The 11951-nt window shown below is 32.3% G+C and overlaps 1 non-coding gene across 1 annotated transcript; it reads left to right on the top strand.

Annotated features, from left to right (window-relative positions):
- Positions 1-4217: 4217 nt before the first annotated feature.
- Positions 4218-4329, top strand: LOC123613015 (U6 spliceosomal RNA). The gene has a single exon (XR_006720329.2). It is a non-coding gene; the product is annotated as a U6 spliceosomal RNA (small nuclear RNA).
- The last annotated feature ends 7622 nt before the right edge of the window (positions 4330-11951 follow it).

The raw sequence follows: 11951 nt of genomic DNA, 5'->3' as shown, positions 1-11951 counted from the left end.
CAGAGTAAGGATGGGTTAGATAAATGGTAATGGCTAGAAATTTGTCCTCAAAATGTAGGACTGGACTCATCTAGCTAGTACCCTCCAGCAATGTATTAGGGCTTATCTTATTTCTAATGTATTATGACCCATCCATTACTTATAATGGATGTTGACTCATTTATTCCAGATTGACTCATTCATTCATTTATTCAGTAAGTAATTGAGTGCATACTATGCATCAGGACTAGATTTAGTTGTTGGGGATACAGAAGTGAATATAACAGACAAGTTTCTGTTCTCTTTACATTCTAATGGAAGTAGGCCAAAAAAAAAAAACCCTAAATTAACAACAACAACAATAACAACAACAACAACAACAATAATCAAAAAACATACCAGGAGGCTTTTAGCTGGAATAAAAAAGGGAAGAAGAAAGGCAATAATGGAGATGCAATTTTAAGTAGGGTGTTCATGGAATACCTTAATAAGGTGTTAACATTATGGAAGAAAGACAGGAAAGAGGTGAAGAAGTGAGTCATGTAGGTATCTGGGGAAAGAACAAAGTATAGAAAACAGCAAGTATAGAAGTCCTGATGCTGCTGTATGCCTGGGAAGTTCAAGGAGTATCTTTATCTATCTATCTATCTATCTGTCTATCTATCTATCTATCTATCTATCTATCTATCTATCTATCTATCTGAAATCTTGAGGATCTTTCAAAAGCTTTAGTAACATATTTAACAGATTGCAGGAAAATTAAATGATAAATAATTTGGTTCCTGTATCTTGTTCTGTGACTTAAGCAAATTAGTTAATACCTCTGGGCATTAGTTTCTTCATCTGTAAAATAGAGTTGTTTTAAGGGCAATCAAATTATTGATGTGAATGCAGTTTGTAAGTGCTGTAATCTTTATTCATGTCTTACAAAGTGTGTGTGTGTGTGTGTGTGTGTGTGTGTTTAGAGAGGATAATTATGACAGTATGCAATATAGTAGCAAAACCGCACATTATTTAGCAGATATGTAGAACCTGTCAACCTTTAAATGTGTAGCAGTTAGATAGTCTAGTACCTGTCCCACAGGATACCTAGACTATAGGAGATGAGGTTGGAATTGTTAGAAGCACAACCTATATCTGACAACATCAGTTGCTATGATCAGGATTATATTTAAAAGAATGAGGTCATACAAAAAATTAATCTTGATAGCTGCTATGCCTTGAATGCAAACATGATGGATGATACATCAAACATGAAATCATTAATGTATTTTAACAGCGATCAGTTTTCAGCAAGAATATGGCACAAAATTATGATAACTACGAATTATTTGGGAGTTACTTTGTAATCATGGCATATTAGTTTTAGTCTATTCAACAACCATAAGTGATGATTTTTTTCTCATGATTTATATACAAGGAAATTGAGGTGAAGAGAGGTTAAATAATTAAGCCAATAAGATGTTGTTAAACAGTATTTCTGTGTGGTATACAATGCTCTGTGATGCTAAAATGACATACTCATTTGCTTTTCGTAAATCTATTACTGACATGAAAGGGAGGATTGATTTTATAGAAAGGAAGAAATGTATGTTAATGGGGAATGTGAGAAAGGTGTCAAAGATTAGATGTATCTGTGCCAAAATTCTGTCTAACAACATATGTATGTATGGTTTGCAATGGGCTTCATATATATCTCTTTATATAATGACCCTGTGAATTATTCTATTTTGCACTTTATAATTGTTAAAATTGCAGAGCTCAGAAAGGTTGTATGACTTGCCTAAGCTCAAACAGTATAGTATGCAGCAGATCTGGTTTATATGCCCAGGATATCTGAGTCAAAATCTAGTTCTTTTCATTACACCACTTATCAATCCTCAGAGCATAGTTGTCCCCTCAATGTTGGTCTTGGATATTTGGTATTAAATCATTTCAGATGCCACATTTAGATTATTACAAAACTATTACCTACGTAAATATTATATCAATTATCTTATTATTTATTGTTATTTCCTTGGCATAAATGACAGGGGATATATAGGCATTTGGATTCAGACATGTCGATAACTTCCTTCCAAAGAGATTGTAATTGATTTTTTTCTGTGTCATGTTATCAATAAACAGTTAATAATATATGTCATTCCAATGTAACTTCTATATTTACGGAGCTCAATGGGATGTTCCTGCATCATCAAGCTGAAATCCTGGTATTGCAGTGAGGAGAATACTGTATTGCAAGCAAGTACAGTGCTTTGTAAAGTCCTTGCTTATATAATTATAGGAACTTTATGAGTTCCAACTAAATTGTGACTGACATGCCCTTTACTATCTCAGGTCTAATCTTGTCATTTTTCCCCCAAGGCAAAAACACATTTTAATAAGAATTTAGACCTAGTAATGCTGTAGAATGTGATTTTTTGATAATACAGTAGTATAAACACTACTAAGGGATGCATTACATTATGAATGCAGTTATTTATATTCAGTGTCCATTATCATTAATGGACAGATTTGCTTGTGATTCCCAGTGTGGAATCCATAAAGAATACTAATTTAATAGCAAACAATGGCATTAACGTATGTTCAACAAAAAAGCAGCCTATAAAGAATGGCATGAGAGTTGGGTTTTCCATTTCAAGATGCCTGTATTCAGGATTCTAAAATACAGCTAGCATGTACCTAGCAAAATTTATGTGTGTACAGTCTAAGTTTTGTGTTGTTGCTTACTATGGTATATTCTACAATTTGGAATATGTAACTTTATCCCTTTTTTGGTGTCCTTTTATCCCTATATGTTGTGCCTAACAATGTTCAAAAGAGTAGTTTTGACTTTAGTAAACTATAAAATAGAATCAGGTATGACCAGTGTGAAACATATTTCTAGTGCTGAGTCTTTTACATAATGTAGAAATGTGGAAACTTCATTCATACTAAAAAAAAATATATCCTAAGGAGAATAGTAGCATTTTCTCAATCCCAGCATTGCTCTTAATAGAAAGATGGACAGAGTTCTTAAGATTTCCATTCAAATTGATGATACAGATGGAGAATGGTTATGTAAAAAAAGGAGGAAGAGGTACTTATTTTGGTTATGGATTTTTACTTTGAATAATTCATATTTTAGTTATGCTAAATATATTTGGAAAGCTGGAATTTATTAAAAACATAACACCACTATGTACAATCAAAACATTATTCCTAAATAAAAAGATACCATTTATTTTCCTCTCTTTTTTAAAGTTTAAAAAGAAAAAAAAAGCAAATAAGTTGAAAGAGAACAACAATCTATAGTGAAAGCCATCACAGAGCCACTTTAATGATACACAGTCTGTTAGCTATATGAAGAGGGTAAACAGACTGATATTTCAAGAGGTATAGGATGAATCACCCATTTAGAAGCATTGAAGAGAAAATGAAGAAACTCTGAGTGAATTGTGAAGCAATGAATAAGAATGTATTACACCACAGGAAGCCATCAATATTTGTTTATTATGTCAGTATGAGGAATAAATCTGTTAGCTAATTTGTATTCTCCACAGTTAATTCCAGTGTTCCTGCCTGAGCGTTTTTGTTCTAGAATGAATGTTGCACAGCTGTTTAATGGTGCCATCAAGAATTGAGAAAGTCATGGTCCCTTAGAGATGGAAAGGCATTGAAAAGTATGATACCGAACCAGAAATGATATAACAACATTGCCTTCAGGCACTCTATACTTCTTTCTTGCATTCTTCTGTAACTAATTCATTCTCTTTCTCTCTCTCTCTGTCATCCTTTACATCTTTCAACATTTTTTCAAGTTTTGAAAATACCAGCTCAGACAGAAAGCAAAAAGCTGCTAGGTTACAAGGTTAAAGCACTTTTTTTTTTTTTACATTGCAAGCTTCTTTAAAGTGTTTTCACATTTACTTTAATGATGACTTAGTCAATATAATTAATCACAGAAATTAAACAATTTCATGTTTAGAAAGACTTAAGACTTACAAATTGCTCTTAGTCAAGTCACAATATAGATATTATAGCTTATATTTACAGATATATCTGTAATAAAATGATAGCTTTTAAAAATAATATTAATCCATTTAAACAATATTTTAAACAAAAAGACAACGTGCTGAATGGGAGAAAATATTTGCAAAAGATATGACCAATAAGAGTTTAAAATCCAAAAAATGTAAACAGCTTGTACAACTCAATATCAAAAAGACAAACACCCGACTTAAAAAATGAGCAGAAGAGTGCTTGCTTTGGCAGCACATATACTAACTAAACTTGGAAAAATACAGAGAAGATTAGCATGACCCCCCGCCCTAGGATGACATGCAAATTTATGAAGCATTCCATATATTTTTTTAAATGGGCTGAAAATGTGAGTAGACATTTTTCCAAAGAAGATATACAGATGACCAATGGGCACATGAAAAAATGCTCAACATCACAAATAATCAGAGAAATGCAAATCAGAAGACAATGAGATACCACCTTACACCTACCAAAATGACTGTCATCAAAAAGTCTACAAATTACAAGTGCTGGAGAAGATGTGGAGAAAAGGGAACCCTCGTACACTGTTGGCAGGATTGTAAATTGTTGCAGCCACTACAGAAAACAATATGGAGATCTCAAAAAACTAAAATAGAACTACTATATTATCCAAAAATTCCACTGTTATATATATATGTGAAGAAAACAAAACACTAATTTGAAAAGCTACATGAACCTCAATATTCATAGTAGCATTATTTATGATGGCCAAGATATAGAAGCAACCTAAGTGCCCATCAACAGATGAATGGATAAAGAAGATGTGGTATATACATACAGTGGGCTACTACTCGGCCATAAAAAAGAATGAAGTTCTCCCATTTGCAACATAGATGGACCTAGAGAGTATAGTGAAATAAGTTAGATAGAGAAAGACAAATACTCTTTGTTATCACTTATATGTGGAATTTAAAAAATAAAGCAAAATAAATGTATATAACAAAACAGAAACAGACTCACAGATATCGGGAGCAAACTAGTGGTTACCAGTGGGGAGAAGGCAGTGGAGGAGAGGTGAGATAGGTGTATGGAATTAAGGGACACAAACTACTATGTATACAATAAATAAGCAACAAGGATATATTGTACAGGACAGGGAAATATAGCCATTATTGTGTAATAATTTTAAATAGAATATAATCTGTAGAAATGTTGAATCACTGTTATATACCAGAAACTAGTATAATATTGTAAATTAACTGTACTTCATTAATAAATAAGTATAATATTTATTACTTTCTAGATGTTAGAAAGCAATATTGTCCATTTTTTGGTGTGTGTTCTGTAATGCCATGTTCCTTCCCTTTTCTGATTTTGCTTTCTTGAAAACATGATCCAAACTTGATGCCTTCTCTTACTTCAAAGGAAATTGAATCCTTAATCTCAGTTTGAAATTATGATAGGAAAGTGACAGACTGGACTCATACTTCTGAACTCTCCTTAAATAAGTTTGAAATTTGCTCCATCCAGTGTCACAGTTCCAGATAAGAATCTTACTCTAGTGATCACAATCTCCTTTATGCATTCGTCGTAGATTTAAAGGCTGAGATGCTACAGCCTTGTTTGTGTGAAATCTTTTTTGTTGTTGTTGATAAACTAATGAATGAATTAATGTCCATCTATCAATGGTTTCTACCAGTGGTTTCAAAGTCTTTGAAACCTGGGGAATAAATAATCTATGTAATAATATAATACAAAAGCAAATATTCTTCCTCCCCATCAAAAAAATTCTTAACCACATCTCCTGTATTTATTGTCAAAATTAACATAGTCATATTCTTAAGTTTGCAAAGCCAGTCATCAAGAGTTTGTCATCTTTAAGCACGTGAAGTTTAATGTATTATAATATTTTTTTATTCTCACAAATACACATAGTGACAGAATTTCCTCCTTCCATTCAGATTGCCTTTATGTTCTTGCTTATATTAAATTGAATGAAAATTAAATTACTTTATCTCTGTAAGAAAAAATAATTTTTCTTTAAATTGTATTTAACCTAAATGCAAGTATTCATGTCTTTGCATATATGCATGGTACAAAGACATGAATTATACATGATGTGTATGTACAATAAGGATAATATCACATATAGTTGTATTTATAAAATGCCAAACATTGATTACAAATACAAGTTTCATCAATCATATTGATATTTTCTTGCTTGATCCAAAATATTTGGGCATTTGACAAGAGCCAAATAATGAATGGGATAAATTTTTAAATTTTGTGGGTATATAGATGACAAGTTCCATTCATAGAATGAGAATAATATAATAGCATATAATAATGTATTTATACTCTGGATATTAAATATTGTTATTTGAAGGTGTAGATGAAAGAGTTATGATTTTCAGAACAGAGATGATTTTTTCCCAGTTGCAATTTGCTAAAAACATATAGCTCATCTTTCTGGTGGTTTTTTTTTTTTTTTTTCTGGAGGGGGCATAGTAAAAAGAGCATTTTTATGAATTGTTCAGTTGAGAGAACAGACAACACATTTCATTCCATAAGTCTCTAAAAAGTGCCAGCAATCAAATGAAAATCTCAATTGTTTGTTCACTAGAGATTTATAAAGGTCCTCAGGGTAGAACTCATTTCAAAATCATTCCTCTGAATATAAGGAAGGTCATAAAGGTTTTCTGTTGACTTTCACTACTTGTTGTTCATTAATCATCTGGTTCAATAATTTCTAGTTTGCAGCACTATGAAGTTAATTCCTGATTTACTTTGAGGGACTAAAGTTATATGTTTCAGAAAATTGCACGTCTGAGACAAATGATGAAATGTGTAATTAAAAGTGAAATGACATACTTTGCAGGAAATATTACAGGTTGTAAATTTGTTTGTTACACAAGAGATTTAAACAAATTTATTTTCTCCAAAAACATTAATATTAGAATTTTTCATTCTAACCACACAGGCACACAAGGTTTATGCACTGTCTTTGGTTCTGAAAAAAGTCCGTTTCTTCTGCCAACCAACTGTATACTTCAGGTAGCTTATGGCTTACTAATGTAATTTGCTTGTGCAATAGCATTAGAGATGACACAGTTGCACAATCTGCTTTATATTTGCTTCCCTAGAGCTATTCAGGCCTGAATTCTTTCCAAGCTTCAGTTATGTACTGGGCAGAAGGTATATCCAAACTCAGAGAGTATAAAGAATCAGATGTATCATAAAGACACACTATTTAACCTGTTCCTGTAGCAGCAACTCTCTATCAGGAAGCCAATGTTATAAGAGTAAACATAATTATATTTCCTATGAACTTTGGCACCTGCTTAAGATCTAGGAAGTAGAGGGACAGTTGTTCATTTGTAGATTTTGAGCAAAGGACTCTACAGTTCTGTTAACTCTGACTTTTGCAACGTCCTCAACAATGCATTAACCACTTAGCTAGCAGGTGGGAAGAAGAGCAAAACATGAGAAAAAATTAATTATATCAAGAGAATTATAGACAACTACTTAATTGGTTATAATTAAGGATGTTGTGAAAGCTAACACAGTGGTTATGAAGTAAAGTGAGGACCATTAGAAAAAGTAGTGGACTAGAAGAACCTTATGTAATTGTTCTTAACATACTATTTACACTCACATACAATCCTAAGGATTGTAAATAGCTAGATAGTCTTAGTTATCAAAGTTGACTTTCATCTGTGTTACATAATGAGAGTAATAATTTTTTAAAATAATTTTCCTAGAAATTTAATATTTGTACATTATTTCAAATTTAATAATTGACAAATATTCATTGAATATCTACTTCATGGTTCTGAGCACTATGCTAGGAACTGGGAGGTGCAATAATTGTTGTACGTGTGATCGGGTAAAAGAGATTAAATATGATTCCATATGGTATGATAAATGAAAAAGAAAAGCAGTGTACTGTTTAAACATTTATTGTGGAAACTTTCAAATGAACACAAAATAGCATGTTAAACCCCTAGATACCCATCATACAGCTCCATACTCATATTTTTTACCTGTATTCTTCCCTCAACCTTTGCTTTTTTATTTCAAGAAAAATCCTAGACCCAATAGCATGTTACCAATTAAAAAATTCATTATCTTTGTCTAAAATAAGAGTGCTTAAAAGAATGACAATACCTATTAAATTATCATGCCTTAAAAAGCTAATAGCACTGTTTACTTAATATTAACTGATACCACATCAATGTTCATATTTCCCTGGTTTATCTCAAACAGTATCACTATAGTTCATGTGTTCAAATTAGGTTAAAAAAAATCCCCACATGACATTTACTTGTTTGATAGGATTTTCCCCAGCATTTCACATGAAAAATTTCAAACTTACAAAGCTGATAAAAAAATAGAGCAAATGCATATTTAGCAAGTGGATTCAACCATTAACATCTTATTACACATATTCTATCAAATATCTATCCATCTATCCCTGCATTCAATCTATATCATTTTTTGAAACTTTCCAATAATATGTGACCAGAGTGGAGGATGTAAGAAATGTTTTAAGGAGGGGTGTAGCTGGAGGGGTAGACAGATCAAATCATGAAGAGCCCTGTTTTCTCGGTTAAGAAGTATGGATTTTATCTTGTATTCTTGTGTGGAAGATAGAAAATTAATCAGATGAACAAGTGAAAGAGATTATATATTACATAGTAGTAAGTGTTTAGGAGAAACTTTAGAATGGAAATTGGACGTCAAAACAGTTGGCAGATAGCAAGATTTGCAATTGCAAACAGGGTGGCCTGGGTAGGACCCAATAAGAAGATGGCATTTGAATAAAGATCTGAAAAAAATGAACAAGAAAGCTATATGGATATCTGGGGAATGAGGATTCCAAGAGAGAAAATAGTGAGCAAAGACCCTGAAGCTAGAATAAATTTACATTTGTTTTATCATTTTAATGAAGTATAATTATACAAACATTATGAGGATACAGTAACAGGAATAACAGGCAATAATTGAATGAAAAGTCACCCATAACGCTGCTACTCTTGGAATTCAAATTAATTTTACATTTTTATCCTTTACTCTTTGTTTTTATGCATCATGTTCACCTAAAATTTATGTGCATACATATATAGTTAATTTGGGATGTTAATGTATTATAAACATTTTCCATGTTTTACTGTATAGTCTCAATAATTATTTTAATGGCTACTTATTATTCAATGAAGTGAAACATCATGGAATGTTTTACCTAACAATTCTCTTGTTATTAAATATTTAAGCTATATAATTGTTATTCTTACAGATATAGTGACAAATATCTTTATATATTTGTTTTTTATTTTTCTTTTTAAAATACTTATTTTAGAAAAAATAAAAAACAGAAATATAGTATCAAAGGAATAAATAATTTGAATGATTTTGCTTTCTCAAAATATTGTATTAAATCGCACTTCCAGTCAACAGTATGGGGTTTTATAAGTGTCAAAAATAGGAATAGTCAAGTTAAAAATTAGACGATGCATTTTGAGCATTTAAGCTCTAAAATGAAAACATTTTGTTTTATTTATTTTCACTCTTATCAAGCTTTAATATTATATCATGTGTTTATTTAATAGTTCTATCTGTCAATATGTAGATTACAAGGCCTTAGATTTTTGCAGGGCTTTAATTTTTTATTTAAAATATTTTACAAGTGTAGTTTTTTGGGAAAACTTGTAGGAGACCACATCCAATGTTTGTCTTTTGCTTTACTTTCAGAAAGAAAAGCAAATGTCTGTGAAATAGACATGAAATTTTAATATTCAAGCAGTTTAATTTGATTATAGAGGAAATATATTTTTTAGTTTTTGGCTTTTTTTTTTATAACTTTGTATTGAAACTTAAAGAGTAAGACCATAGCAATCAGCTCTCGTTGTGTATCAGAGAGTAAATGGGACATGTAAGCTCCCTCTCTCCCCAGCCTCTCCCCTCCTCCACTCTCCATTAGAGGAACAATACATCTGCTGCCTGGGGCAGGGGTGTTAGAGGACATGAAGTTTTTATTAACATATGGAAAACAAAAAGAATGGGATTTTGATGGACAACAGAGGACAGAGATCTCTGCAAGTCAGGCTTAGGAGAGCACTGCTTCGAAAATAAGGACGATGTTACATGGACAAACACTAAAGATTTCCAAGTTAAGAATCAGTGACCAAGGAGCAAATTGGGTTCTGGAGCAATATTTGAGGGATTAAATGACTCTCACTGGACCAGCTGTATCTACTCCTCTTGTTTGATGTTTCCTCAAGGCACTGACTCAAGATCAATCTATTTATTTCCTGCCACCCTTCACAAGAATGCCAGCTGTCTCAGAACAGGGACATCAGCTGTTCCATTCCAGTGTCTACGCAGTGCCTGGCACATAGTACATCCTCAATATGTGTTGTGTAAATGTGCCTGATCCAAAAATCTTCCCTGCAACTTTCCAATGGTCAAAGTTCCTCTGCTTCTGGATATGTATTTCAGAGGTCTCACCTTTGATATTTTCCTATTAAATTTCGTAGGCCTGTGTTCTTTCCGGGACTTCTTTCCAGGAAGACTGTCATACTTATATTTTTATGATGCTTTTGTGTCCACCTTTTCTAGAACCCTCAAAGGCATTTTAGCGGAAAGTAGGAAGAAGTTTCATCAAGACTGCTAGCAAGGTGTAATTTTGACCCATATGTGTTTTGTTTTAATAATTTAAAATTGTATCCTTGGCCTCTATGACTACAGTACAAGTTATCATATTTAATTGCTTACGCCTTTTGCTACAGTAGAGTGGGGCCAAGGGAACCACTATAAAATTTTTCAGTTACAAAAACTTTCCCAACTACTTTAATGCACTTTTGTGGTCTCCTACAGTTTTTTGTTTTTTGGTTTTTTTTTTTAACCAACAACAAAGTGGCAGTTTTGCTTGTGGCCACATTCTAACCATTCCTGAACACTGGTCTTACTTCAAAAGCGTAAAAAAGTATGCTGTGCTTCTGAAGTTTGGCAGAGAATGCACATAAACGTATCCTCAGAGAGTGCATTTCTAAAAAGCCATTTGCTATTTAGCAGTTTCAAATTTTCTTTTATTTCTGTTTGCCTTTTAAAAAACCTTTTTATCCCCAGTCTCTATTCTCTTCCAGTTTTGTTTTTACCTAGTTTGTTATAAGGGGGCGCTTTTGATCTTAAAGTTTTGTTTTTCTACATTTATTCCAACATTGTTTTTGTTTTATATCATGTTGCCAAAGCATTTCTGCCACTGTATTCCTAAGAGTGGTTTTAAACGTGAAGTTCTTAATAATGTTTGTTAAACTGTTCAATCTTCATTTAGACTCTAGATAGCAGCCCTGCTGAGGTCCTGGTATAGAGCAATAGGGAATCATGCATCTGATTTAAGATTTTTAATAAAAAGTGAGAGTTAAAAGTAATTTGCCAATAGGGGAAAGTAGCAAAGAAAAGAGCAACCCAATGAAATTCCTGTTTTAGGGTGAATATAGAATTGTGAGATTGATGAGGCATGAAGAGAGCAGTGTGTCTGACACTACATTCAGGCCACTAGAGACAGACACCTACAAGGGGAATAAGAGAATACAGTACATCAGATCTTCACAACAGACCTTATGAAAAGCTTTCTAACACTTTGATAAATGGAAACAGCCACCTAGGCAGTTAAAGTTCAACATCTTTTACAAATAGTTACTTAGTTTGGATTTTGGTCAGTGGATATTTATTAAACATCATCTGTCTGAAAAATGATGTTTTTTTTTTCCTTTTTTTTCCTTCCACGTACTTGGAGAATTCTAACAATAATAATTGGATGTACAGAGTATTACCATTTCATATAAGGAGAACTGAAGTTCATGTATTTTAAATAACTTGCAAATATTACACAGCTAATAATTGTTCCACTTGGAATTTTATTTCCAGATAGTCTAATTCCAAAACCAGTGTTCTTTCCATTTTATGCAACTTTCCCTGCTGGACCT

Source organism: Camelus bactrianus, chromosome 17 (genome assembly GCF_048773025.1).
Source record: "Camelus bactrianus isolate YW-2024 breed Bactrian camel chromosome 17, ASM4877302v1, whole genome shotgun sequence".
In the NCBI taxonomy this organism is placed as follows: Eukaryota; Metazoa; Chordata; class Mammalia; order Artiodactyla; family Camelidae; genus Camelus; species Camelus bactrianus.
Note: the sequence above shows the minus strand (reverse complement) of the source record. Positions and strands in the feature narration are given on the sequence as shown.